The 26322-nt window shown below is 45.0% G+C and overlaps 1 protein-coding gene across 1 annotated transcript in view; it reads left to right on the forward strand.

Moving 5' to 3' along the window:
• Positions 1-26322, forward strand: part of LOC108790013 (steroidogenic factor 1-like) — a 208018-nt gene that overhangs the window by 28452 nt on the left and 153244 nt on the right. The window lies entirely within an intron of this gene.

The raw sequence follows: 26322 nt of genomic DNA on the forward strand, positions 1-26322 counted from the left end.
AAAAAAAATGATGTCCCATGATGTAAATCCATCACCAATCACGTCATCTAGCAATGTAGATCCTCGTGAACCACAATGCTCGCTGCTCGCCGACTGTGGGTTATCATGGTGCATTGGTGTGAATGGGTCCTTAATCCAGTTCAGTAATTTTAGTTTTGGACAAATTAATATACATTTTTTTTAAACATATTTTAAATGTATATACAGTTGACTGGAATTAAATTTGTGATTTTTAACATGACATTTTAATACATATCAGATGATCTGCCTCATGAGAATATACTAGACAACAAATATCTGATCTAGTGTTCATCTTTCACTTTGGTGATTATAAAGAGAAGGTCAAGTTACCAGATTTTCTCTTGCAACTGAGAAAAGCGTATAGCCTTTTAACCCCTTCACGACCCTTGACGGGATAATTCCGTCATGAAGTCTGAAGGAGTTAAACAGACTCCCGTGGTTGTTCAGTTTTGTAGAGCCGACCGCCGGCTTTAGAGTAGAAGCGTTTCTGGTGGCTCAGCTGCCGCCAGATCGCTTCTACGATCCGGTAACTGTGCCGCCCCCCTGCCCGACACTCATGCTGTGTTTCCTGGGCTACGCTGCCCCTCCTACGGGCCCAGGACCGGCTTGCCGGGTGTCGATGGAAAGCTGGGAGGAAATCGGTGAATGGACTATGGTTCTATGGGACCGGGAGTGACGGGCATTGCATCACTACCGGTCCCATAGCTGTCATTGCTGGGCTACTGAAGCCCAGCAATAAGCTATTGAAGTGCGATCTGCAATTCAATAGCTTATTTAGAGTGTAAAGGTGATACTAGGGGTCTTTTGGACCCCCAGCATCACCTTAAAGAGTACCTGTCACTGCCAATATCCTATCATGTGGGGGCGCTTGTTGTAACCTCATCTTTTATATTTTAAAAAACAAATGGTTTTATATAGTGTTTTGGGGTACTAAAGTTAACTTAAGTGCATTTTACAAAACATTTTGGGGTTTGATAATAAATTGCGCTAATGTCGTGTAACATAAAAATTTGCAAATGCCACCATTTCATTCTGTAGGTTCTTGGCTTTCAGAAAATGTATAATGTTTGGGGGTTTTAAGTAATTTTCAGGCCTACAATGTGGATTATAACATAGCCTTTGTCCATAAGGGGTTAAGTTAAAGCGAATCTCTAGGCAAAACCTTATTTTTAGTTTTGGATAGATTAGGGAAGGGATCCACTGTTACATTTGAACTGATGCCTGTGTCCCCATTGGGGAATATCTGCATTTGTACTGATGATCATTGTCAACGAGGAAGAAAGTGAGGAGAAATTCACCATTTTAGAGTTATCCCCCCAAAAAAAAAATATTTTTTGTAAAAATCATCACTTTTGTAAAATTATCACGACAATTGGCTGATATGGATATAGTTATATCATTCTCAACTTTTCTTATGATGGGATGTATAACCAAACAGGTTGCGCTGAGAAAGGATTAAAGCCATCAGAAAACCCTTGCTCTAATCAGAATGCAGCACAATAAAGCTTTCTTAAAGCAGAAGGTATGCACATGTCTCAATCCATTATATAACCCAACAATTGGGGATTATTCCTTATTTCAGGACAATGGGGGGAGCCATGCAAATCATTGCTTTTAACCCCATTGGCCAGATGCACATTTATAACCACATATATGTTAAACAGTTATTTATTCCAAACTGCATACAACTGTTTCTGGCTTTTTGGCCATCATCGTTGCAGTGTATGTAAACCATGGCTTCTGTGGAATGAGGCTTGATACCCAATGAAACAAGATAACCAACCAAGGGATTGAAGCAATCAAAAAGCCCTCCAACTGAATCAGTGTGTAGCACAGTAAAACCTTCCTAAAACAAAAGGTATTCACATGTCTGATTGCATCTCCTATCCCAAAAATGAGAGGATTATTCCTCATTTCAGGAAATTGGAATGAGACATGTGCATGTCCTCTAAATAAAACGATTTTTGTCAATCAAATTTTACCGAAGCAGCTCAATAAGCAGAACTGAATTTCCAATTTGGTGACATTTCCCAAGTTGTGAAATTGGTAATTTTGTTGAAAATAATTTAAGCTGAAATCCCTTTGCAGACCCCTAATTGTGGCAAATGTACTTAAAATATTATTTAACCTTAATTAAATGGAACATAGACCTGTTTTGCCTTCTATATTCTACTCCTTTACAGTATTTTATCTACCAGTAAACTGCAGGGGGGTTTTGTCCAGTTATTTACTATGTAGCCCTATGCACACATACTGTACATGTGTTTCCTCTGAAACGCTGCATTTGAATTATAGTCAAAGACTGAGCATTATTCCAGATAATACTCTCCAGTGCACATTTAAAGAACAAATAAGGTTTTCAGCACAAGAAAAATAGGATGTCAATAAGCTACTACAAAATAACTGGAAAATGTATATTCTTGGCACGACTTTGGTTATAGATATAAAATTAGCATTTCCTAGTGGAAACTGAATGTTACTGATTCATGCTATCATTTAAATTTAATTCTATAAATGGATACTATTGAATGACCTTGAAATTTCAAAATAAAACAAAAACTTAGAGATGCCTCCAAATAGATAGAAATATAGGCTGACTGAATAATAGGCAACAATTTTGTGTCGTAAATATGATGAATTTTGCAAAAAGAAATTGCTAAAGACAAATGTATTTAATTAGAAGAAAACAAAAAAGTATGCTTTTGCAAAAATGCTACACAATCTCAGGTAATAGTTGTCAGTTCTACAAAACAGATCTGGATTAAGTATTTATTGGATAAAAACAATAATATTGTACTCACAGATGATCATGGAGGATATGAAGCAACTGAGAAATCAGACCAGGTAGAAGAGTATAGCAGTGCACTATAAGGAGAGCAAGCCCCGTCTAGGGGCTCTATCCCTGATGCAAACAGATGTTGAAAGCAAATATCACCTCTGGCCTCAGACTCCACCGGAAGGAACACAATCTCTCTGCTGCTAGGATACTCAACCCCCAAGTGTGGTCACTGCTCACTGGGAGAACGTGTTTTTTGGGGGGACACTCCCCTTCCTCCGCCTTAGCCGTGACTGAGATCAGTGGTAATTTTTGCCTTCAACATCTGTTTGCAGCAGGGACAGAGCCCTTGGCCAGGGCTTGCTCTGCCCATAGTACACTGCTGCTTGGATTTCTGTTTTGATACATATCCACAACAGTCATCTGTGAGTGTGATATCATTGTTTTTAACCAATAAATACCTAGTCCAAATGTACTAAACCAAATGGATCTCTTTACGCTTGTTCCTTTCAGTGCCATTTGGGAGCTCCGTCTCCGTGTTTTGTGGTCAAGCTGCATGCTCATTTTCAAGATATTGCTATTTACATTTGGTTGTATCTTTGGGCTACCTTGGATTTCTTGGCTTTACACATTAGAGATTGTATCTTTCATTTTGCCAACATTGTACCTCCTTTGCATATTTGTTTATCTATGTTGCTAGGCATCTAGATATGTTCAGAGCACTTGTATCTGTTTTATTTGTGTGTTATTCCTACAGAATGGAGAATGCAGTGGTTATGCTATGTTACGTATAATATCATATATAAGCACAGTGGCCAGGACTATGTAACATACAACATATGTATGTGTAACAGTCAGGAGTATCTATAACAGTGCCCATTATATTGCTGGTCAGTGGGAGAAAAGAATGCCTGGCATCAGTGGTTAGTGAAAGTAAAAAATAACATGGTGGAAAAATATGGTCTCAGTGGGAGGTAAGCATGCACCAATTATGGATTTCAGTGGAAGGAAAAAATGCACCGGAAATCAATAGTATTAAAAAAATGCCCTGGTATCAGTGGACAGTGGGAGGAAAAAGTGCTCCAACTGTGACAATGGGGAAAAAAAGCATTGGTGTTGGGGGGGATGTTGTCATTGGGAAACACTAGTGTTTAGGAGAGTGTACCTTTTAATGCTGGAGAGTGAAGCACATTGAGGTGTGCCTCTCCCTCATGCTGCTGCTCCATCCTGCATGCAATGTATTTAACCTACCCCCTCTCTAACTCTTTAATATCCCTCCCTCCCTAATCTGACACCCCCAATTCCTCTGTAAGGACCATGAAAAATGCAAGACCAAAGCCCTCCTGTGTTTTTAAAGGAATGGTGGAGTTTGAAAGGCAGAGCCCACTGCTGGATTAGAAGGATGGGTAGCAGCAGGGGTATAGACTTACTGGTGCATGAGAAGTTGTGGGTGGAGTTCAGGAGGCAGAGACTTGCTTCCCTTTTACATAGATTGGCAGTAAGACTTAATTGAGACATAATGGGATTATCCTGAGGTCCACGGGATTTGGCTCTCATTGTGAGACAGTCCTGCAAAATTCAGGAAAGTTGGGAGGTATGAATGCCTTTCAACAGTTTGGAGGAGTAATACCCTGGTGGTCACTGGAAGGTAGAATGCCCCAGTGTCAACAGTCAGTAGGAGGAAGAATAGTCTGGTGGACATCAGGACAATGAATTTCACAGCAATCAATGGGTGGAAGAATGCCTTAGTACCAACAGTGGGATTAAGAATGCCTTGGTTGATAGTGGGAGGAAGAATGTCATGGCACTCAGTGGAAAGAATAATGCCTTGGTGGTCAGCTGGAAAAGATGTCCAGAAAATGAACCGGAGAAAAAATGCTCCAGCAGTTAAAGTGAAGAAGAATGCACTGGCAGTCAGTGGAAGAAAGAATGCCTTGGTTTTCAGTGGAAGAAAGAATGACCTAGTAGTCATTGTAAGAAGGAACACCTTGTTGTTCTGGCAGTTGCCCCAGCAATCAGTGGGAGAAAGAATGCCCTGGTGGTTAGTGGGAGGAAGAATGCTTTGTCCATCAGTGGGAGCAAGAATGCCATAGTGATCAGAAGAATGCCCTAGTAGTCAGTGGGAGGAAGAATGCCATGGCAAGCAGTAGGAAAAAGAATGTCCAGTGTGAGCACTTAGTAGGAGAAAGAATTCCCTGGCAGTCAGTGGGAGGAAGAATGCCCTGGACATTGCATTGCCTAAATAAAGAGGAGGATGACTGTGCAGACCATCAGACTTACTTTGGTAGTTAAGCTGGCGCACACATGCATGCTTTTTACTCATCCTCATAGTTCTAGCCGACCTGTGACAATGAAACTGTCACAGGTCGGCTCAGTAGATCGGGAAGTGAGCGAACACATAGCGGCGTTCGCTCACTTCTCGATCCTGTCACGGCTTTCTGCCGTGACAGGGGAGGGACTGGATTCCCCCCTCCCCGCTCCGATCCTCCAACGCTGATTGGCGGAACGGACGTGGGAGGTGGCAGGTACAGCTGGCTCTGCCTCTAGGTAGGCAGAGCCAGCTGTCACTCACACAGCTGGGCTGATCCAGACATAATTGTCGGGATCCGCTTCAGCTGCTGTGTCTTAGTATACCGCGAGCTGTAGCTCGCGGCATCCTGCGGCGTATCAGTATACCGCGAGCTGTAGCTCACGGTATACTGAGCTTAGGGTGACCGGAGGACGTTAGTTTGTGTCCTCCCATTACCCAAAGGAGAACTATGGGGAAAAGCCCTAACCCCATAGTTCTCCTTTAATGTGCAAGCATAAAGAGGATAAGCCATCCTGCAATTACTGCCCTCATGGACATCCACAGTCAGGTGCTGTACCAAGCGTTATGCAGGCACACACATGCAGGTGGTGTGTCCATGCAGAGAGAGGAAAAACCTCCTTGCAATTACCGCCCTCACCTCCGCTCATCATAGTGTTAACTCTGCCAATGAACATCAGCAGTCAGGTTCTGGACCAAGAGTTCTGGCGCTCAGCTGTAGGAAACAGCCATGATCCATGTGATACTGGGATTGTGGTGAAATCCTGGGAGTTTTCCCTTGGAATCTGGGATGTTTGGGAGTAATGAGAACATGAGCTTCAAAACAAGCCTTCTCTGACCTCTGTAGCTGCAGGTACTGTGGAATAATACATCCTGGAAAATAATAACAAAGGGCCCCAGGTTCATTTTAAGGAGGGTTGCAATCTGAGACTGCACTAGTTTTGCACAACATTTTGAACAGTTTAGGGTAGATTAGTCCATTTTTTTTGCATGCTCTGTGGTGACCATAAACCCATCAGTGAATTCAGATTACCTATGCAATGTTAGAATTGTTGATTTATTGACACATTGGAGGACTATACAATGATTCACCAACTTGCCTAATACTTTCAAGTCAGCTTGTCTCTTACAGAGATTCTTTTTAATGTTTGAATAAAAAAGAAAGTATTTTATTATGCATTACAGTGTATCATAGAGCTTCCTTTATAATATGTTGTAGAAATAAAAGGAATACGAAAGATATTTACATTTGTGTGATCTGCTCGTAGTGCCAGTGAATGTCTTGTTTCATTTTTATGGCAGCCTAAATGTTATGAAATACTCTTCTTCTGCTCAATGGTCTGTCCTCTTCCTGTGTGGCTGCACTAGAATAGATTCTCCGGTCCTCCCTCTATCCCTCTATCCGATCAACCTACCCCCGCCTTAGGAACGGAGACACATAGGGGAAGTTCATTCTGCTAAACTTGGCAGAATAGCCTCATACTCCTACAAATAGTGACACATTCTTGAATCAGCATCTGGTTAGCTGAAGCAGATATGTTGCTGATATCTTCTAAGAATAATTATTTTCCAGATTTTACTGTTAACTCTTTATCTTTTTCATAATAAATGTTGAATATAATATTGTGCTAGTAGGGCTGTTGAATTTTCTGAAGAATATACTGCAATGACCTGATTGTTAACAACCAGATCTCTCTATCTCTCTGTCTATTTAGTTCTTCATTCTATATTAGATTATTGTGTCACACCAGGCTTACATTTTATATTTTGTCGGATGCTGTAGTGAAAAGTTAATAGCTCTCTGAGACTAAGATCTCTAAGAAGGTTATTCACAAAGCTGCCGAAGGATCTAGCAGTAGTTTCGGCTGATCCTTCGGCTAGCTTCGACTCCAGGACCCCTTCGGTTCAGTAGAACCAAAGGGCTGCTGTACGAGCTATTCACTATAAGTTGGCTGAGTGGCTCAGTCGAGCCGAAGGGATATGCTTCGGCTCGACTGAGCCGAGGTGAAAGCCGAAGCTGGCCGGCCATTGGCCGGCTGACAGCCTGCTACTGACAGCTGGGCGGAGCCAGCCATCATCTCACGGCTGGCTCCGGCCACTTGCAGAGACAGATCAGCGTCCTCTGGTTACCAGGTAACCAGGGTCGCTGATCTGTGATTACACTGAGAACCCGGCGGAGCCACCGTGATATCACGGCAGCTCTGCCGAGTTCTCAGTGTTTAATGACAGTTCAGCGTCACCTGGTTCCCTAATGACCAGGGGACGATGAAATGTCATGAGAGCTTGTCGAAAGCGGGAAGGCGTAGCCCATCCTGAACTCCCAGGGATGCGTCAGAGCATCCACCACGACCGCAGCGGGATGAGGTAATCTGAATAGGAAGTGAGGGACCTTCTGTTTGCCTTGGGTCGCAAAGAGATCTGCTTGAGGTAGGCCCCACAGACAGACTAGCTGATTGAAGACGCCTGAATGTAGCGACCATTCATTGTGGTCCAGAAAGATCCTCGAAAGATGATCCACCTCCAGATTCAGACGAGCTGGGAGATATACTGCCCTGAGTTCCTGGAGGTTCTTCTCCGCCCAAACCATAATGGGCTCCACTTCTCTGAGAAGAGAAAAGCTGTGTGTTCCCCCCTGCTTCTGGATATGCGACACAGCCGATCTGTTATCCATCCTTAGCACAACTGGTTTTCCTCGCAGACAGGGGGTTAATTACGTCAGTGCCATGAATGCCGCACTGAGCTTGAGGACATTCGACACCATCCCTTTCGTGCAGAAGGACCATCTCCCCTGAAGTTTGGTATTCCCGCTCAGAGCCCCCCAGCCTTTTGGTGCTGGCGTCCAAGGTCACTGTCACCCAAGGGAACCCATGAACGTGCTAGCGACCACCACCATAGGCTCCTGCACATTCCTGTCGATAACAAAATTATTTGGTGCATCGACTCCTTTCGCCATCGAACAAGTAAACCCCTTTGAAAAGGTCGTACATGCCAGGGTGCCCAGGGAACCATTGGAATGCATGAGGTCATGGAGCCGAGAAGGCCCAAACATTGGGAGGCGCTCATGGAGGTGGAGAAGATCGCCTTCTCTACGTTGGACCTCAAGGACTCCACCTTCAGAGGAGGTAGTGAGAGAGAGCTGCTGATGGTATCGAAGTTTGCTCCCAAATAAATAATTTGTTGGGAGGGTACCAGTTGGCTCTTTTGAAAGTTGACCAGCCAACCGAGCTTGGCCAGAGTGGACAGGAGGATCTCCCTGTGCCGCAACAACCCAGCTTCGTCACTGGACAGCAGCAAAATATCGTCCAAGTAGTGGTGGACACGCAAGCCTTGTTCTCGAAGAGGAGCCAGGGTGGCAATCAGTACCTTCGTGAATGTCCTGGGAGAGGTGGACAGGCCGAACGGTAGACTCACAAACTGCAGATGTAGGTCGCCGATTGCAAACCTAAAGTATTTTTGAAATGAGGGAAGAATGGGAACATGAAGATATGCATCCTGTAGGTCTACAGATAGCATCCAGTCACCCAGGCGGATATTCTGTATAATGGTTTGAAGTGATTCGATCTTTAATCTTTGCAGATGGATATGCATGTTCAGGCGCTTTAGATCTATTATCGGCCTCCAATCGCCAGTTATTTTCCGGGCCAGAAAAGGTGGGGAATAAAACCCCCGGATCCTTTCTGAGTGAGAAACTGGGGACATAGCACCTTGTTGCAAATGGGAATGGAGATAGTGTAGGAGCACCTCCCTCCTCTGGGGCGAAGTTGGAATTCTTGTAGGTGAAAACGAATCCTGTGGGGGTCTTGACTCGAAGTTCCAGTAATGACCGTGGTTGACCGTTGCGACTACTCACGGATCCCCGCACAACTTTGCCCAAACATGCGCAAATCAATGAAGCCGGACCCCTATTGGGCCCGGTTGGGCGAGTAATCAGGCAAAGGGCTTGGCAGAATCGGGAGGAGCCAGCACAGCAATAGTGATCACTATATGTTTACTTTCACTATTGGATACAGGAAAGGGAAGAGGGCTGGGCGGACAAGAACCCTAAATTTTAGAAGGGCTAACTTTGATAAGCTGCGCCACCTAGTGGGGGACATCAAATGGGAAAACTTATTTCACAACCTGAACTGGGACCAAAAGTGGGACTGTTTTAAGAACACAGTATAAATATCGCTATTGCCAAGTGTATACAGTTGGGTAATAAAAGTAAAAGATCAAAAACTAAGCCTGTATGGCTAAATAAAACTGTAAAACAACACATCAAGGACAAGAGTGTGACATTTATACAATATAAGATGGATGGGACAGCATTGGCGTTCCATAACTACAAAGAATGGAATAAAAGATGCAAACTAGTAATTCGGGCAGCTAAAATAGTGAGAAAGGAGCAGATAGGTCCAATAAAGGATGAAAACGGGAAGTTAGGCACAAATGTCACAAGTCACAAAGGAGAGGGCCGAGGTGCTGAACACTTTTTTCTCCTCAGTATACACTCAGGAAAAAGACGGGTTTAATGTACACATGATAAAACAAATAGTTCAACACAAAATATACCTCAGTGGTTGACGGAAACCGGGACACAACAAAGACTTAAACTACTTAATGCAAATAAAGCAGTGGGACCAGATAACCTGCACCCCAAGGTACTTAAGGAAATAAGCGAGGTTATAACAAGACAATTATTCCTAATTTTTAAGGACTCTTTAATGACTGGTAGAGTTCCAAGTGACTGGTGAAGGGCTATGGTAGTCCTAATATTCAAAAAGGGGTCAAGATGCCAACCTGGGAACTATAGACCAGTCAGTCTTACATCAGTAGTTTGCAAACTGTTAGAGGGAATGATTAAGGACTATCTGGTAGAATTTTTTGTTCAGAATAATGGCATAGTAAATGATAATCAGCATGGGTTCAGGAAAGACCGTTCCTGCCAGACTAACTTGCTAACTTTCTATGAGGGGGTAAGTAGAGATCTGGATGGAGTGAGGCAGGTGGATGTGGTATATCTGGATTTCTCAAAGGCTTTTGATACGGTACCACATAAACGCTTACTACACAAGCTGAGATCCATGGGCATAGATGGAATGGTGTGTACATGGATAGAGAACTGGCTACAGGAACATGTCCAGAGTGTATCAGTAAATGGCACCTTTTCAGACTGGGCTAGTGTCATGAGCGGTGTGCCTCAGGGTTCTGTGCTGGGACCCATGCTGTATACCCTGTTTAATAATGACATCGGGGAGGGTGTGCATAGGAATGTTTCAGTGTTTGCTGATGATACCAAAATTGGGAGAGTAATAGCAGGGCCGCCTTTAATATTGATTGGACACTGGGCAAACATTTTCTTGGGCCCTCGCCCCTACCCACCAAGCCACGCCCCCTACCTGCCATGCAGTTTCTCTCTCCACCCCAACATCCCAAATCAATTTATTTATTTTATATATTTTTTTTATCAGCCCCCTGTCTGCCTAGCAACTGATGATGCAGATGAACAAGCTGAGATCCATGGGCATAGATGGAATGGTGTGTACATGGATAGAGAACTGGCTACAGGAACATGTCCAGAGTGTATCAGTAAATGGCACCTTTTCAGACTGGGCTAGTGTCATGAGCGGTGTGCCTCAGGGTTCTGTGCTGGGACCCATGCTGTATACCCTGTTTAATAATGACATCGGGGAGGGTGTGCATAGGAATGTTTCAGTGTTTGCTGATGATACCAAAATTGGGAGAGTAATAGCAGGGCCGCCTTTAATATTGATTGGACACTGGGCAAACATTTTCTTGGGCCCTCGCCCCTACCCACCAAGCCACGCCCCCTACCTGCCATGCAGTTTCTCTCTCCACCCCAACATCCCAAATCAATTTATTTATTTTATATATTTTTTTTATCAGCCCCCTGTCTGCCTAGCAACTGATGATGCAGATGGGCGGGCCAGCTGGTCTAGGCATGCATGATAGGCTCTGATCCCTGTGCTTTGATATAAACAAAGTCCTGATCTTCTGATCTCTGCTGACCTGTCTGTCTGCAAGGGGATCAGAGTCTGTTATTGAGCCTGTGATCCCCGTGCTCTCCCCCCTCATCCTCCTGGTTTCCCTAATCTCCCCCCCCCCCCCTGCTGTTACTTGCAGACAGGCAGCAGATCGGGAGATCAGGACTTTTGTCTGCTCTGCCTAGCAACTAATGATGTGATGGGCGGGCCAAAGTACGCAATTATGACAGCCCGCCCATCAGCGTCATCAGTGGCTAGGCAGAGCAGACAAAGGTCCCGATCTGCTGATCTCTGCTGTCTTATCTCTGGAGAGACAAGGGAAACCAGGAGGGTGAGGGGGGAGAATGGACGGGACACTGACATCCCGCATCTCCAGGTAGGGAGCGAGCAGTGCAGGCTCAAGGGGCGGCTGCTTTGGGCCCCACAACAATAACTGGGCCCAGGGCAACTGCCCCTTTTGACCTGCGTTAAAGACGGGCCTGGGTAATAGAAACGGGCCTAGACAGTATAACATTACAGGAGGACCTGGAAAAAATAGGGGAGTGGGCAAATATATGGCAGATGAGGTTTAATGTCGATAAATGCAAAGTAATGCACTTTGGGATTAAAAATAAGCAAATGGGCTATACAATTATGGGTATGCCACTAGGGAAGTCAGAAATAGAAAAAGATTTGGGGGTCATTGCCAGGCTGCTGTAAGCAAAGCAAGTAGAGTCCGGTCCTGTATAAGGGGATTTATTGCAGAGACAAGTCAATAATTGGGCTACTTCATAGATCACTGGTTCGGCCTCATCTGGAGCATGCTTTCCAGTTTTGGTCACCAGTCCACAGAAAGGATGTCCTTGAGCTGGAAAGAGTCCAGCGGAGGGCAACCAAACTAATTACTGAAATGGAGGACCAGAGCTATGAGACACGGCTACTAAATTTAAACATGTTCACGTTGGAAGTAAGGAGAATAAGGAGGGGGCATGATTTTCATGTACAAGATGATCAATGGTGATAGCAACATTAGCAACAAACTATTTACGATTAACTCCATAACAAAGACTAGAGGCCACCACCTAAAATTGGTGGAAAAAAAATTCCAGCACAAGGGGCGAAGGGGGTTCTTCACAGTTAGAGCGGTTAGATTCTTGAACTCGCTGCCACAGGAAGTGATTTCAGCTAAAAATGTGGAATCATTCAAGAAGCTTTTGGACGATTTGCTGAGAGCCCGTAATATACAGGGATACAGGTACTCTTAAGAATGAGATGATACATGGACCTATAAAAAAAAAAACATACGCACACATCAGCAATAGGTTGGACTTGATGGACTTAGGTCTTTATTCAACCTCAAATACTATGTAACTATGTAACTATGCCTAACGAAAAACCAGTGGCGGAACTACCAGGGTCGCAGAGGTCGCAGCTGCGACCGAGCCCTGGAGTTCCGCCACTTAAAAGGGGCCCGGGGCAAGAAGACGGGGCCCTTGGCAACCGCTGATTACCAGGATATTGAATATGCCGCTAATATCGGTACCGGGGTCTCTTCCTCCTGTCCAGGGCCCTTCGTGCTTCACGCTGCTCCCCTCACTTCGTTCCGGCCAGGGCGTATGATCGAGCCGGCGCAGCAGCCAATGAGTGGAAAGCGGGGTTATCCCCGCCCCCTCATCACCCAGAACGGCTGCCGACCATAGAGCTGCCTGTGTGCTATGGAAAGCTCCAACTCCCTGTGTATGAGAAGCCTGCTGCGGACATGAAGGGGGAGATATAGAGAGCGGAGAATATGAAGGGGACATGTGAGAGGAGAGTGTGGGGTCAGGGAGCTGAAAGCTGGGGACGTGAAGGGGGAGATGGGTTGAAGCTGGGGACATGGAAGAGGAGAGTGTGGGGTCAGGGAGCTGAAAGCTGGGGACGTGAAGGGGGAGATAGGGGAAGCTGGGAACATGGAAGAGGAGAGTGTGGGGTCAGTGAGTGGAGAGCTGGGGCAATGAAGGAGGAGGTAATGGGGACATGAAGGGGGAGATAATGGGAAGATGGGGACATGGAAGAGGAGAGTGTGGGGTCAGGGAGTGGAGAGCTGGGGCAATGAAGGAGGAGGTAATGGGGACATGAAGGGGGAGATAATGGGAAGCTGGAGACATGGAAGAGGAGAGTGTTTGTTGTTTTTTCTTTTAAACAATGTATCTAATTTTTTTCCTCTTGGGGGAGGGGGCCTTCATGGATTCTTGCACCGGGGCCCTGAGGTCACTAGTTACGCCTCTGCGAAAAACCCCTTCTGGCGTCTACCTTTGCGATCTTGCGGAATTAACCCCGACTTCTCACCAGTCTCCCGCGAGATGGCCGTGTCCAGTTTTAGCCAAAGAGCTCGATTTTCAGTGATGGAATGCAACATAGACTGAGCTGAACATCTGATAACATCGATTGCGGCCCCGCCCACGAACTCTGCTGTCAGCTTGAACTCGTCCAAGGCTTTTATAAGGTCATCTTTTGGGATATCCTGTTGTATGGCTGCCTCTAAATTCTTGATCCAACAAGTGAGTGCTCTGGACACGTAGGTGAGGGCCACAGCCGGTTTGCATGCCGCCCTCACCATCTGATAGGATTTTTTGAGCTCTTAGTCAATTCTTCTGTCAAGAATATCCTTGAAGGAAGCGGAGTCCTCCATGGGGAGGGTGACATTCTTTGCCAAGCACATCACCGCAGCATCTACTATCGGGGGGAACATCCAAGGAGACCGCATTTGCATCTTCAAGCGGGTACAATTTATGCAGACCCAAAGATCTTCGCTCAACTTTTTTCTATTCATCAGAAATAGGTCCCTGAATCTCCTCCATGAATGGAAAAGAGGACACCTGTTTCTTCAGAAAAGGGAAGAATGCTTTTGCCTATGCTTTGTCGGAGGACCAGGTGCGTCCTCCCAATAAATCGCCTGCTTCATTGCCCTGATATATGGTTGGACCAGGGAAAAATGAAATCCAGACGGATCCTCATTCGATGATGAGTCAGAGTCTTCGCCCGCCTGCACTCACTCAATGAGCTAGACCCCTCCACCGGAGGAATAGCCAGAGTCTGCTGACCCGGAAGTATATAGGCTTGTGATGCATGCGATTGTGACATAAAGGGCGCTGGAGGGCTGGCTTTAAACTCCGGCAATGATTCACGAACTACATCTTCAAGTAATGAGTCCACTTGTGCCCCTTCATTTCATTGGTCCCGTGATATGTCGCCCAGGCAGCTCGCACACACCAATTTGTCAGGTAGGGGAACTTCCCCGCATGCCCAGCTTGGCTGTTTGCTAGGTCAGCGTGAACGCTCAGGTGATGGAGAAAGACCTCTTCCTTGGGGAACATTCTCGTTCTCTTAGGCGGTGTGAGTCCACAGACCAGCCTAAGTGTGCGCTGCTGCGATGCGATGTGCGCCACTTGGCGGAAGGAGAGCGGGAAGGGCTGAGGAGACAAAAAGACATAAAGCGTCCATCAATCACTGCACTCTTTTTTTTTGCTACTTACCTAAAAGTTGGTTCCCTACCTTAAGCTTAAGGCGGTTGGCCGATCTTGAACAAGCGGTGAACTGCTCATAACAAAGGAGCCACACCAGACAGATACTACAACAAGGATCAGAGGGAGTGTAGAGAGACAAAGAAAAGAAAAAGAAAGACAAGGAGAAAAAAAAAAAGAATAAATAAAGACAGCCATAAGAAAATACTCACGTACTCACCTTAAGCAGCTGAGATCAGTGTGTGATGGCACAGAAAAACGAAAAACAGCTCCATGCAGACACCATGCTGCCAGACTCCTCCATATATCAGGGCTGTAATTAGCCCAAAACGAGTGAAAGGACCCTCCCACACATGCCCACGTTACAAGCTGGGCAGTTTCCCACATCCAAAATGGCGCCCGGCCGCCAGCCTGAACTGCGCATGCGCAGGCGTTCGGCAGCGGCGTGGGGATGTCATCATCCCCGCCTGTAAAACAGGCCGAGAGAAACGCCGCCGTGCCTAGAAAGTAGCCTCAATGAATGCTGCCAGGTGAGTTTAAGCAGGAGACCCAAAAACAGACACAGGGGAAAAAAACGACAGGATGACCAGGAAGAGCACACTTAGTGGAGTGAAGTGTGCACCATACCAGGCCACATGCCCTCAATATGGGGAGGGTGCTTTGCCTGAGAAGAACCCTGAGGCACCAAGGGCCTCTTCCTCACAACCCTGACCTGGTGGTTGTGGGGGGTCTGTGGGCTTATAGGAATCTGGATGCCCCAATTCATAACTGGGCACCCAAACCCCCCACCCCCCACCATGAATGAGTAAAGCACCTTACCCATATGGTGCAGGGGGGGTCACAAGCTCAAATCAAGGGTCTGGTAAGGGATTTTAGGGGGGAACTTATGCTTTTTCAAAAATTTCTACCACACCTAAAGGGTCTGGTATGAATTGGGGAGGGAACTCCACACAGGTTTTTTGTAATGTTTAACAACATAAATTCATTCAGAATGATACTTGGAAAACAATTCGAATGCATCCCAAATTTTTGTTCGGAGTTACATAGTTACATAGTATTTGAGGTTGAATATAGACACAGGTCCATCAAGTTCAACCTTTGTGTGCCTGTTTGTCATTGTGCATGTGTATGCGTGACCTTGTTTTTAAAATACCTGTACCCCTGTATGTTACAGGCTCTTAGGAAGGTATCTAAATGCTTTTTGAATGATTCAATACTCTCATCCGATACCAGTTCTTGTGGCAGGGAGTTCCAGACTTTAACCGCTCTAACTGGAAAAAAGCCCCTACGCCACTTGTGGTTAAATCTTTTCTCCACTAGTTTTAGGTGGTGGCCTCTAGTCTTTGTTATGGAGTTTACTGTAAAGAGTTTATTGCTGATGTTGCCATCACCACTAAACATTTTGTACATCAAAATCATGTCCCCTCTTAATCTCCTCACTTCCAGCGTGAACAAGTTTAAATTTAGTAACCTTGTCTCATAGCTTAGGTCCTCCAGCCCCTTAATTAGTTTAGTTGCTCTTCTCTGGACTCTCTCCAGCTCACGGACATCTTTTCTGTGGATTGGTGACCAAAACTGGAATGCATACTCCAGATGAGGCCGAACCAGTGATCTATAAAGTGGCAACATTTTTGCTTTGTCTCTACAGTTCATTCAGATTCATTATTTCTTTAATTCAGATATTCAGATGCATCTTAATGTCCGAACATGCTTATATGCGGCCGAATTTTAATTCGGCACAAAATGAATCTTACATGTCTACTACCTGACTAGCCTTATTGGAGCAAAAGGTATTCAATTAAATATTCCAAAGGTAAGGGGGATTATTCCTCATTCCAGGATAGTGGGAGGAGCCTTGCACACTGTTAATATATGCCCCAATGGCTAACTGCACATCCTGAACCGCTGTACAGATAGAGCCTACAATTATAAAGCAATTTATTCTAACCACACACAGCTAATCAGGCTTGTAGATTATCATTTGTGCAGTTAAATTAACAAGAAAAATATATTTCTAAAAGGGAGATTGAAAAAGGGGAATTAATAGGGTAAGACCTTAAAGGGATTATTTGTGCATCTGTTAGCCTAGACCTGGATGTTAAAGTTCATAGTTGAGAATAATTTTTCGCACAGGTATGTACTTCCAAATAAACACATGATCCATTTGAATGGTTTGGGCAGCTCTGGGAAGGTAGCTGGTAATTCTCTCAGAAAATGACTAGTCATATCTGTGTTTCCCTTGGCATCTCTGAACTTGGCTTTGAGGTCAGTGCTTCATTGCAGATCCATAAGTTCCATCTGGGGCACTGTTCTCATCAAAAGAAAAGGGGCCAGCAAAAATCTGAAAAGCTGCATTGTGGCTAGCGAACTCGCAAAATCGCTGATCAAATTTCTGCTGGAAATTTTCAGTGGCAGTAACATATTGATTAACAGCAAATACAGAAATGCCTCTACTCTTTTCTTCAATTAGGGACTTGGATGTTTAAAAATGGCTGAGGTATTTGTGATAAACTCTGTTTTCCATAACTGCAGCTTTATGGAAAATGCTTTCACACTATCGAAAAGCCACAATGATAAACTGGTTTGGGCCCTGCAGCTTCAGATTGAGTTTGTTCAGCTCCTGTGAGATATCTACCAGAAATGTTAAGTCCATAATCCATTCAGGATCATCAAGTGACAATTTTGTGGGGGGAATATATGGGAGAGAGTAACGGGAGACCAGGAGAGAGAGCAAAGAGAGGCAGCCAGGAGGATGAGCGAGGAGAGGCAGCCAGGAGTGAGTGAGTAGAGACAGCCAGAAGAAAGAGAAGAGACAGCCAGGAGAGAGAGAGAGGAGAGACAACCAGGAGAGACAACCAGGAGGATGAGCAAAGAGAGACAGCCAGGAGAAAGAGAGGAGAGACAGCCAGGATAGTGTGCCCTTCAAAACTTATCTGCACGCTGTGTTTCAGACACCTCCTCGCTTCCTGAGTTCCAGCATCCCTCCATGACCCGTGCCTCCTCCATGCACTCAAGTTGGAACCCCAGGACCCTGTGTTAACTTTGAAGATTCTAATGCTGCTTATTTCATGTGAAAACATTATCATTAGACATGTAAGCCGGCAAAAACATTGTTTCATTTTGGATTTTTCATTCTTTTGGGTTTTGGGTCCGAACGCTGTTTTGTTTCGTTATTTGGATCTTTCGAAATTTGTAGTATTTTCGGACGTAGTTTTCTGATTGGCTCATGTGTCCGATTTGGTTTAATTTTGAAAAAAATTTGGATGATCCGAAATTTAATTTAAAGAACATTTGGATTAGTTTGCATTCGGCCTCATTGGAATTCAGACATTTGGATGCATCCGAATTTGCATTCAGAAAGAAACAAAACGTACATGTCTGATTATCATAAAAAGATACCGTAGCTTCAAGTATTAACTTCATAAGTGTTGTCTGGCCATAAATTACCTGCTACTACATACAGTCACCATTTCTCTATATGCAATGCATAATATTACTTCTGTTATGATATGTTTTGTTGAATAGTTATTTCACATGGTTGCCTTGGTTACTCTACATATAGTAATATCTGGTTCTATTCTGTAACGAATAGGCTTTCTTAGGGCTTGTGCATCCTAGGTGCACTTTAATGTGTTTTGCTCCATTTTCTAGTGCATTCGAAATGCCTGTACTTACAGTGAACTTTTTATGAACCAATGGAATATTAATTGATAGTATAGCATATTGCTCATTTCCTGCACTTACCGTATATGTATTCAGCCTTTTAGTTTCTGGTCAGTAGCCTGAGATATTCCTGATGCTTGATGTATATACAACACTAGCAGTGCATATTTAGCTATTTCCTTTTACACCAAGCTTTGCTTACATAAAGCAGCAGCACCCCAATGTGATTATTTTAATTTAAAAAAAGGCATTTTTTCCAGGTAGGTTTAGCAGTGACACATGCGCTTGTTTGTGAAATGGTAGGCCTGTTTTGAACAGAAGGTAGAAATTGGCTTGTAGTTCACTGAGGCTATGTTCTCGCTGATGCAAAACTGTCCTGCCACTGGCCAATTTCTATCAAACTCTCATTCAGATTTAAGACTTTTGCCAGCGGCAGGACATTTTCAATGAGGGAGAGTTGGCTAAAATGTGCTTATGAAAAAGAGTACAGGGAGGTATATAACTATCAGAATTATAGTGTGACAAAGCAGTGAAAAATTTTGCCAGCAGCAGGACAGCTTTAAATAGCAAAGCTAGGCCCAAATTTAGTAAGACAAAGAGCACAAGTTGGGATTTTACAATAAAAAATAGGATACTGCATACGATATAGCAGTGTGAAATTAGACAGCAATAAGACAGTTTGATTCAGGGATAACAGGCCTAACTGAATTTTATTTACTCTATGGGGAGGGGTGTGGTAAATTCGAGTGATATAATTTAAGGTAACCAGCTTATACACACTTAGGCACACACTGTTTTTGCATTAGAAGCATTGCCAAGAAAAGATAGTCAGTAACAAGTGAATTCTGCGCTTTGACTGCCCCACATTTAAAAATGTAAAATAAAAATAAAATTATCTCAAAAGGAATGAAAAACCCAAATAACCACCCCTCAAACTAAAGCTGTCTTTTTTAAAAGGAAATCCTGCTGCAAAAAACAAAATCAGTTTATTTAAAAAAGGCCCTATTAGGCCCACGCAGTCCGCACTAGAATTCCTTATATACTCCGCCCTTCTGATAATCACAAACTATATCATCCCCAAGACATAGCCGAGGCCTTTTGCGCCTATTACAAATCCTTATATAATTTACGGGACGAGCCATCGAGCCACCAACCCACTCGCCCTGAAATAGACAAATTCCTGCGGTCGATTCACTTACCTGCACTTTCGCCTTCCCAACTGGATAGACTTCAGTCTCCATTCACTGTCACAGAACTGAACAAAACCATTAAATCTATGCCCAACAACAAGTCCCCCGGCCCAGACGGGTATTCCAATGAATACTATAAATTGTTTGCTCCTACACTCAGTCCTCACCTACTCAGGGTCTATGCTGCTGCGGCAACCTCTGCCTCTTTCCCTGCCGAAATGCTCAGTGCCCTGGTTGTTACGATACCTAAGCCTGAGAAGACTCCGGACCGACCTCAGAACTTCCGGCCAATTTCCCTCTTAAACTCGGACGTAAAAATTTACGCCAAACTGATAGCCAACCACCTTAATGATATCATGCCCACCTTACTTCACCCAGACCAGAAGGGGTTTACGTTGGCTCGAGAGGCCCCAGATGCCACCCGGCGGGTTATAAACCTGTTGGCCCATGTTGAGCGCTCTTGGGCACCTTCTCTGTTCCTGGCCTTGGATGCAGAGAAGGCGTTCGACAGGGTCAACTGGCCATATCTTCGGGGGGTGCTTCTGAAGTTTGGGTTTGAGGGCCATATCACAGATATGATTATGGCACTATATTCTGCTCCCTCTGCACAGGTGTTCACCTCAGGTGGACTCTCATCGCCTTTTAGCATCACGAACGGTACGAGGCAAGGCTGCCCCCTATCCCCCTTGATATTTAACCTACTCATAGAGCCCCTTGCTGAGGCCCTTAGGGCGGATCCAGATGTTCGGGGGATTTACGTCCACCCCACCCTCCCTCCACAGAAGGTCATGCTTTTTGCTGACGACGTACTCTTAACCCTCACGGCTCCGGAGTCTTCCCTAAGGCAGACGATGAAGATCCTGACTACTTTTAGCAATGTGTCATACTACAAACTCAATGTTGATAAGTGTAATGCTATGGGTGTCAACCTGGCCTCGACTTCTCGTAGGGCCTTACAAGCAGACTACCCCTTTGAGTGGACAGCCAGTAGCATCCCATATTTGGGGACCCATATACCTGTATCGACGAACCAGCTCTTTCAGTGTAATTTTATTCCATTTTTGGAGCGGTTTCCATCTGAGCTCCAAGCGCTGGGTAGGGGCTGTCTTGGACAGCTAGACTAGCGGCTTTTAAAATGCTTGCGCTCCCCAAGCTCTTGTACTTATTTCGGACTGTGGTCATACCCATACCCACCGGATTCTTTAAGTCCCTACAAACTGCTCTATCTAGCTTTATTTGGCACAACAAAAAACCCAGGTGCTCCCGCACCTCTCTTATTAAAAATCCTAGGGTGGGTGGTACTGGGTATCCTGACCTTAAGGACTACCATTTGGCTGCCACTCTATTGCAGCTCCAATCCTACACTCAGTCCTCACCTACTCAGGGTCTATGCTGCTGCGGCAACCTCTGCCTCTTTCCCTGCCGAAATGCTCAGTGCCCTGGTTGTTACGATACCTAAGCCTGAGAAGACTCCGGACCGACCTCAGAACTTCCGGCCAATTTCCCTCTTAAACTCGGACGTAAAAATTTACGCCAAACTGATAGCCAACCACCTTAATGATATCATGCCCACCTTACTTCACCCAGACCAGAAGGGGTTTACGTTGGCTCGAGAGGCCCCAGATGCCACCCGGCGGGTTATAAACCTGTTGGCCCATGTTGAGCGCTCTTGGGCACCTTCTCTGTTCCTGGCCTTGGATGCAGAGAAGGCGTTCGACAGGGTCAACTGGCCATATCTTCGGGGGGTGCTTCTGAAGTTTGGGTTTGAGGGCCATATCACAGATATGATTATGGCACTATATTCTGCTCCCTCTGCACAGGTGTTCACCTCAGGTGGACTCTCATCGCCTTTTAGCATCACGAACGGTACGAGGCAAGGCTGCCCCCTATCCCCCTTGATATTTAACCTACTCATAGAGCCCCTTGCTGAGGCCCTTAGGGCGGATCCAGATGTTCGGGGGATTTACGTCCACCCCACCCTCCCTCCACAGAAGGTCATGCTTTTTGCTGACGACGTACTCTTAACCCTCACGGCTCCGGAGTCTTCCCTAAGGCAGACGATGAAGATCCTGACTACTTTTAGCAATGTGTCATACTACAAACTCAATGTTGATAAGTGTAATGCTATGGGTGTCAACCTGGCCTCGACTTCTCGTAGGGCCTTACAAGCAGACTACCCCTTTGAGTGGACAGCCAGTAGCATCCCATATTTGGGGACCCATATACCTGTATCGACGAACCAGCTCTTTCAGTGTAATTTTATTCCATTTTTGGAGCGGTTTCCATCTGAGCTCCAAGCGCTGGGTAGGGGCTGTCTTGGACAGCTAGACTAGCGGCTTTTAAAATGCTTGCGCTCCCCAAGCTCTTGTACTTATTTCGGACTGTGGTCATACCCATACCCACCGGATTCTTTAAGTCCCTACAAACTGCTCTATCTAGCTTTATTTGGCACAACAAAAAACCCAGGTGCTCCCGCACCTCTCTTATTAAAAATCCTAGGGTGGGTGGTACTGGGTATCCTGACCTTAAGGACTACCATTTGGCTGCCACTCTATTGCAGCTCCAGGCCTGGTTGAACCCCTCGAGAGACAAACTCTGGCCTTTCCTGGAAAGCACATTGGCTAAGGGAGTCTCCCTGTACTCCCTTGCCTTTCTTAGTACGCACAACTCCACCTCACTGACCGAATACTCGCTCTCTATCCAGGCTACTGTACAGGCTTGGCGCGCGCTTATGCGCATTAGATCCCCATCGGACCAGCTAGTTACTCCCCCAATACCACTTTCAGCTCTAGCACTCCTATCCCAGACTTCCCGCATGAACGGTGGTCCAAAGGGTGGTAGGCTGGGTTCAGGACCTGCTACAAGACCTATGTTTGAAACCCTTCCCGCACCTGTGCTCACGATACGAGCTAATGGGGCAAGATTACTTTGGGTATCTGCAAATTTCGCATGCTCTGCCTTCCCTTCTGAAAGAATGGCCCAGGGTGCCAGAACAGATATGGAAATATCTCTCCACTATGCCCTCCCGTAAAGGTGGCATTTCGCTCTTCTATAATCTCCTCCAACATAAGAGACTCTTCACTAAACTACCAGCTTTTTTAGCTTGGGAGAGAGAACTTGGTGAGACCTTCTCCTCTGACTCATGGGAGTCTGCTTGCGGCTCCATCTACCTAGCCACAGAGAGTGTTGACCTATGGGAGCTCTACCATAAGATATCTCTGAGATGGTATCTTACGCCATATCGCCTAGCGAAATTCGCGTCGACCAACTCAGCGTTGTGCTGGAGGTAGTGCGGGCAGACTGGTACCCTTATTATATCGCAAGTGAGTTGCGCTCGGTCTCGACAAATAAATAAAATAAAATATGTGCACTCTATAGGACGTGAAGAAGTTTGTTTTTCTTATACACGACCAATCTGTGACACTGAGTCATTTATATTTGGATTGGTGTCTTTGAATAGATTGTCACATAATTAAGAGGTTTTGTTTGGACAAACCATGTACACTTAGTACACAGAAACACCTAATCAATACACCGGCTGGTGATTGAAAACCCTTTCCCCACACCTGATTGTTGTATTGCACAAATTTTACCGAGGTAGTGACTACCGAGATTTATAATTTTTTCATAGTAGAATCTATAGAGTGCACATATTTTATTTTATTTATTTGTCGAGACCGAACGCAACTCACTTGCGATATAATAAGTTCACCCACACACATAGTTGCGGCTGGTCGAACTAATTATTTAGTTATTTAGTTTTCACACCTAGCGCAGTGATTCTTGAATTACTAGACTGGTACCCTTCTCCATATCTTATGGGGATGTAAGTCCTTGACGAGCTATTGGAACGGCATTTTTTGGTGGATATCGATGATAACTGGTTGCTTCACTGCTCCTAACCCAGCGCTTGGATTCCTACTCATAGCCATTAACCGCTTCCCGGTGCCATTCCGAGCACTGGTTGTCCACACACTGCTGGCAGCTCAGCTCACAATAGTGAGACACTGGTGAAGCACGGTCAGTGTCTCTGTTAGTGAAACCCACCAAACTTTAACCCTACACTATGATCTTGAGAGACTTTATGCGATTAAAAGTGGCACCCTACCTTCATTCCACAAAAAATGGAAATGGTGGACTCCCAAGATGCAATAATGTGTGATTCTTCCTTTCTTTACCTCTGTCTGTCTTTTCTATTTCTTGCTCTCTTTTCTCCCTACCCCCTATACCTCCAGGAGTTTGTGTTTATTGCAATGTTATGAGTCATAGCACCTATGATAAATGTTCTGACAACCGCATCATCCCCTACTCCATAATGACAAATGCCTGTATCTCTTCATCTTTGATTTACGTGTATCCCACTTTTATTGTACATGTTGTACTAATGATGCCCTTCACGTGTGTGTTGTTCTGATAAAACCAAATAAAAATCTACTTTGGAAAAAAAAGGCCCTTTTAACATTTATTATATAGTAAAAAGAAAACAAATTAACAAAAACCCCAAAATAACATCCACTGAAACAATTCCTCTGGTTATGTTATCCAGAATTGTATTAGCTTTCCCTACTGCCAGGCCATTTAAGTTATCTTATCAATCAACAGGCTTACAGGACGAAAATCAAAGGCTACGTACCTACATTGTTGGATATGTTAACAATCCTCCTGCAGGTAGAGAGGGACCGGAACCTAAGGTCTGTCCCCCTGAAGTTTTTTCTGGGGACAGGAGGAAATACTGGGAGTTTATAAACTCATGCCAGCTCTTGTTTGAACTCAAACCCAGGACATACGCCACAGATGGGTTAAAAGTGAGGTCTCTCATATCCTATCTACGGGGTGAGCCCAGGGCCTGGGCTGATACACACCTTGAAAATGAAAACCCAATCCTGGAATCCCTTCCAGACTTCTTACATGCTATGTCCTTGCTATACCAAGACACGAGCAAACAACTTACAGCAGAATTCCGGATTCTGGAACTTATTGAACGACTACAACTTGCAAAGTTATTCACAAAGCTAGATCTCAAAGGGGCTTACAACCTAATAAGAATACTTTCTGGGGACGAATGGAAAACAGCATTCCGCACTAGATACTGGATGTTTGAGTACAACGTCATGCCGTTCGGGTTGTGTAACGCCCCCGCTACCTTCCAGGCGTTCATCAATGACGTTTTCAGAGACCTCCTTGACATCTGCCTTGTCATATACCTGGATGATATATTGATTTTCTCCGACAATCTTCAGGATCATAGGAAACATGTCAGGTGGGTACTTGCCTGTCTCAGAGCTCATAACCTCTATGCCAAGTTGGAGAAATGTACCTTCGAGTCCCATACAATTCCTTTTTTGGGATTCATTATTTCCCCTAAAGGTGTTCAGATGGATAGGTCCAAGATTGAATGCATAATTAACTGGCCTATTCCCAAATCCAGAAAAGCCTTACAGAGATTCTTGGGCTTTTCCAACTTTTAACGCAAATTTATTAAAAATTTCTCGTCAGTGGTCAAACCACTATCCCGACTCACTAGCATCAAGGTGAAATACTCCTGGACTCCAGAGGCTCAATCTGCGTTTGACGAGTTAAAACACCGTATTTACCACGGCACCCATCTTATGTCTTCCTGTACCTGTACGTTCTGGAGGTAGACGCATCAGATGTTGCCCTTGGAGCCATCTTGTCCCATCGGGAGGATCTATCCTCCCCATTACATCCAGTGGTTTTTTTTTTCCAGATCACTGAACTCAGCTGAAATGAATTACCCAGTTGGGGAGAAGGAACTGCTCGCCATAAGGCCTGCGTTAGAACATTGGAGACACCTTCTGGAAGGCACAAAAACACCCTTCATTATCTATACAGACCACAAAAACCTCCAATACCTGCAGACAAACCATTCCCTATCCTCCAGGCAAGTTAGATGGAGTTTCTTCCTTAACCGGTTTGACTTCATCATAACTTATCGGCCTGGGGCAAAGAACGGTAAGGCTGATTCACTCTCCAGAAGTGAAGAGGCACCCTCACGCCCCATTGAACCAGGAACTGTCATTGCTCCTGACAGAATAATAGCCTCCACAGTGGACCTGAAGGGGCAGATCATAGATGCCATATGAGAAATAGGGGATCATTTACCCTCAGACCTCCAGGAAGATCAAGAGGGTCTGCTGTATAAAAATTCAAGGCTGTTCATTCCGCCCTCTATGCAGGTTCCCATTCTCAAGTTGATGCACGACACACCGATAGCAGGCCATCAGGGAATTAATAAATCCATTGATCTCATTAAACGTTACTTTTGGGGGCCTCAAATGTCCAAAGACAACTTCGTATCTACGTGTGAAATATGTTCGACTTGCAAATTTTCCAAGGCTAAGCCGTACGGTCTTCTTACAAACCTCCCTATACCTGGAAATCCCTGGGAGATGGTCTCATTAGATTTAATTGTTGAATTACCCAAATCAAAAAACCACAACACCATCTTAGTGGTTGTCGACTTGCTTACCAAAATGTCACACTTTATACCCCTACGGGGCCTGCCCAACTCTCAAGAAACGGCTGACGCTTTCATCAACAATATCATCAAACTACACGGCATGCCCTCGGTGCTCATCTCAGATCGGGTGGCACAGTTCACTTCTAAATTCTGGAAGGCCCTGTGTGCCAGGTTAAACATTGATCAATCTTTGTCTAGCTCCCACCACCCACAAACCAATGGTCAAACTGAGAGGGTGAATCAGTGTCTAGAGCAATACCTGCGCTGTCACTGTTCCTACTTACAGGATGACTGGGTGGACTTACTACCGCTATGGAAATTTGCCTATAACAATTCCACTAGCTCATCCACCCAAACCTCACCCTTCTTTGCAAACTATGGGTTCCATCCCAAACCACTGCCACCATCCTTCTTACC

This window comes from Nanorana parkeri, unplaced genomic scaffold, assembly GCF_000935625.1.
Source record: "Nanorana parkeri isolate BGI_ZX_2015 unplaced genomic scaffold, ASM93562v1 scaffold437, whole genome shotgun sequence".
Taxonomy (NCBI): Eukaryota; Metazoa; Chordata; class Amphibia; order Anura; family Dicroglossidae; genus Nanorana; species Nanorana parkeri.